The sequence below is a fragment of the Eschrichtius robustus genome, chromosome 8 (genome assembly GCF_028021215.1).
Source record: "Eschrichtius robustus isolate mEscRob2 chromosome 8, mEscRob2.pri, whole genome shotgun sequence".
In the NCBI taxonomy this organism is placed as follows: Eukaryota; Metazoa; Chordata; class Mammalia; order Artiodactyla; family Eschrichtiidae; genus Eschrichtius; species Eschrichtius robustus.
In genome coordinates this window covers 103,395,578-103,399,716 of record NC_090831.1, presented here as the reverse complement: position 1 = coordinate 103,399,716, position 4,139 = coordinate 103,395,578, and the positions used below count along the sequence as shown (strand labels likewise).

At 39.5% G+C, this 4,139-nt stretch overlaps 1 non-coding gene across 1 annotated transcript; it reads right to left on the bottom strand.

The window, feature by feature from the left end:
• Positions 1-522: 522 nt before the first annotated feature.
• On the bottom strand, positions 523-632 carry LOC137768985 (U6 spliceosomal RNA). The gene has a single exon (XR_011074903.1). It is a non-coding gene; the product is annotated as a U6 spliceosomal RNA (small nuclear RNA).
• Positions 633-4,139: the final 3,507 nt, after the last annotated feature.

Here is a 4,139-nt window from a genome sequence, read left to right as displayed (position 1 = left end):
ACCGCGATGAAGAGTGGCCCCCGCCTGCCGCAACTAGAGAAAGCCCTCGCACAGAAACGAAGACCCAACACAGCCCAAAAAAAAGAAAAAAAAAAAATACAATAGTGGAATATTCAGTGATAACAGGTAATTCTACAAATGATCATGCTTCTGAATTATGTATTGCAGTAAGCATAAATAAATAAACAAAACCCAGCTTGCTCTGGTCAGTCTTTGCAATATTCAGAATTTTAATGCTGTGTTTGCCTCTGCTTTGCTGAGTAACAGTGGACTAGGAATTTAGCTATTCTATGACCACTCAAATATATAAAATTGTTGACAAGGGACCAGTATTTTAAGAGCTCAGTGTTCTCTTAATGAAGCGGTGTTAATACATTTTCTTCTAATTTCGGTATCATAGTAAAATATATGTAACATGAAATTTACAATGCTAACCAATTTAAATGAAGAGTTAAGTGGTATTAAAGACATTCATACTGTTGTGCAACCATCACCGCCATCCACATCCAGAACTCTTTTCATAATAATATGGGATGTTTCCTGAATTTCCTGTATGACATCGTTGAGCAGGTGTCATGCTAATCTTCTCTGTATTGTTCCAATTTTAGTATATGTGCTGCTGAAGTGAGCACTGTACTCACTGAAGTGAGTACACATTTTAATGAAAACTTATTTACATAAAGAAGAAAAATTTATAGAGACTGTCAGTCTGAAAGACAAGCAAGATCCGTTTAATGACTATTATAAAAATAAGGGCTTTGATCAATTCTATAATGCTCCCTATCAGAGTATTGAGGCATGGAAGGTGAGTAAAATACCTTCTGATTCTACTCGCGGAGACAGAATATAGGGATAGGTTATCTGACCCAAAATGATCATTGCTGTATTTTCCTAATTTATCTGGTTGAAAATGAAACAACTGAAAAGTGATTCAAATCTAGATTAAATGAGTTCTTAATATATGCCAGGCACTATGCTAAATAATGCACAATGCATTGTCCAGCTTAATTCAAAAAGAATGCAATGAGGTAATTCCCTTATTTTCATTTTAAAGATAGTAAAACTAAGATTCAGAAATAGTAGTATAATTAACTACACATGGTCTTACAACCAGTAAGCTATGGGTGAAAGACATGGCTCTGGGTCCGCCTGCCCATATAGCCCTTGCTCTTAATCTCTGAGATCTGTTGTGTCTATTTTGAAGTGATGGAAGACCACATCTGCCCCCCACTTTTTCAATTTGTGGCCTTAGACAGCCTCCACAAACACATCCTGTTCTTATGAACACATTAGTTTTGCTTGTGCAATCATTTATATGCTGAACAATGATACATACCTCACCCAGGTTTTGAGTTGAACTCTCACTATTATCTCTAAGTGTTTTACAAGCGAACATTTTCTCGATAGCTACACTCAAGATTTGTGGTTGGGAGGATTGAGAAAGATTTCATCAATATTCTCTGGTGCAGTTTCTCTGTATTCATGCTCATAATTTGCTGACTTCTGGAATGATGGCTTTGAAATTAGAACATCTCTTGAAACAAAACTGCTGTGCCAGAAGACACCATTTAGAATTCCATTACAGCCCTGATGTACAAACATTCCTGCATCTACATTTTGATCCCAACACCTGTTATGCACTAAGAGATGTATCTATTTCCAGAATTTGCCCTAGTGGAGCTTTACTATCACCCACTATCTAATTCAGGAAGCCCTTAAATATTTGTCAGCCGTTGGTGAGGTTTCTGCTTGTTTTATTTAGACTTTGTGGGCTTTCCTCACACAGTGCTCCCACTCCTGTTATTTTTCTTTTAATTTATTTTTTATTTTATTTCTTTTTGGCTGTGTTCCATCTTCGTTGCTGCGTGCGGGCTTTCTCTAGTTGTGGTGAGCGGGGGCTACCCTTCGTCGCAGTGCGCGGGTTTCTCATTGCGGTGGCTCCTCTTGTTGTGGAGCACGGGCTCTAGGCACGTGGGCTTCAGTAGTTGTGGCTCTCAGGCTCAGTAGTTGTGGCTTGCAGGCTCTAGAGCGCAGGCTCAGTAGTTGTGGCTTGCAGGCTCTAGAGCGCAGGCTCAGTAGTTGTGGCGCACAGGCTCAGTTGCTCTGCGGCATGTGGGATCTTCCTGGACCAGGGCTCGAGTCCGTGTCCCCTGCAGGAGGATTCTTAACCACTGCACCACCAGGGAAGCCTTCCACTCCTGTTATTTACTAGCAACTCTCTGTTGTGGAAAGAGCATGGTTTTAGAAGACACCCCTGACCCTGGTTTGACTTTGACTCCTCCACTTATCGTACATAATGCACAATTATGTTCAACTATTTTTGATTTCTAAGATTACAGACATAATTTTAGATTTACCTATGATCAAGTAAAGATTTATACAGTTGAGTGAAAAAATATTTCATGTTTGTTGGGGGGAGCAGTAGAGGGGATTGGTAAAGGGCTTTAATTTTACCCCAACCAATCTAAGTGGTAAAAGAAGCTGGTCTGGGTGAGCTCCGTGTTCCTCTCATGTGTCCTTCCTTCCCACACTCCTTCTGTTCTCCTGCCTGAACTTCCCCCAGCAGACCTGACCAGCCACAGGCACCAGCCCATAGTTCAGGTTAGATACATGTGGGCAGGAGGGTAGAAGTAGGGGATGACTTTCCCAATCCCTTTCCTTTTACTCCCCTCCTTACAACCTGGATTCTGTGCTGCTGGAAAATGTATCCGTGCACTGAGGCCCTCGGACAACTTTACCGTTTCAGAAGCCAGGCTGGCTTTTCTCTTCATTTACAATTTTGTAAATTCTGAGAGAATTGTTTTTTATTTATTTAAGAAAATGTGGTATATACATACAATGGAGTACTATTTGGCCTTAAAAACGAAGGAAATTCTGCAATATGCTATCACATGGATGAATCTTGAGGACATGATGCTAAGTGAAATAAGCCAATCACAGAAAGACAAATACTGCATGAATCCACTTATATAAAGTAAGCCAAATTCATAGAACCAAAGTGTGGAATGGTGGTTGCCGGGGTCTGGCGGGAGGAGGGAATGGGGAGTTACTAATCAATGGGCATAAAGTTTCAGTTATGCGAGATGAATAAGTTCTAGAGAGCTGCTGTACAATGCTGCACCTGTAGACAACAAATGCTGTATTATACACTTATAAATTTGTTAAGAGGCTAGTCGTCATGTTAAGTGTTCTTGCCACAATAAAATAAAATTAGAGAAAAAAATAGCTGCTTTTTAAATCTAGATTTCCAGTGGAGAAGGCTAGATTGCACTTGAGTTACGCTTAAACTTCCAAAATGCATCTGGGCTCTCTAATCCGGCAATTTTTCATACCCAGCATGTAATTTAACTGTGCGGAGCTGAAGAGCTGACTTTCTGGGGCTTGCTGTGCTCTTTTAGATTATGTTACCCAGAAAAAAAATCCTGACCAAGCACCATAAACAAAATACATCTTAAAATCAGGGCTATTGCTTAAATGAATAAACTTTTGAATGCATAAAGATATATGATATTTCCCATGTTATCATTTAGGAGATGAAATACTACTTTGAAGTTTGAGTTTCCTTCCCCCCCCCTAACTTTCCATTACTTTCTGAAGTTTGTGCCAAATATAATTCTTGATAAAGCAGACACTGTTTCTTCAACATGAGCAATTCTCAATGTTTTCAGCTTCTAATTTTGTTGCCTCAATTTTAATTGTAATTTGTGTTTTCTGAGCCAGAATTGTTCCAAATGAGCACAAAAGTTTCCATTGTTTGGTGTCTTACAAAATGAGTACGCCTGAGTTGCAGTCATTACAAGCCTCACATGGGTCGTTTTTGTTGTCCCCCTGGGCCCCCTCCACCCCGACTTTTCTTTTTTACATGAGTTAGCTAAGAAGAAGCAGCTATTTGAACAATTTATTTAAATAGAAAATGAGTGACTATGTGTCCCCTAGAAAGATGGTCAGATGTGTTTTTAAATTCTGAATGCTACAAGTAAATTTAGCCACAGTGCATTGCTTTCTGAATGTTTCCAGAATGGAACACTGTGCTTTGATTGTTGCTTTGGGAGTCTCATTAAGACTCTAAAAGGTCAAAGGGTTAAGGACTGGAGCAAAATATGTTCACTTACAATACACACAGCACAATCAAAATGCAG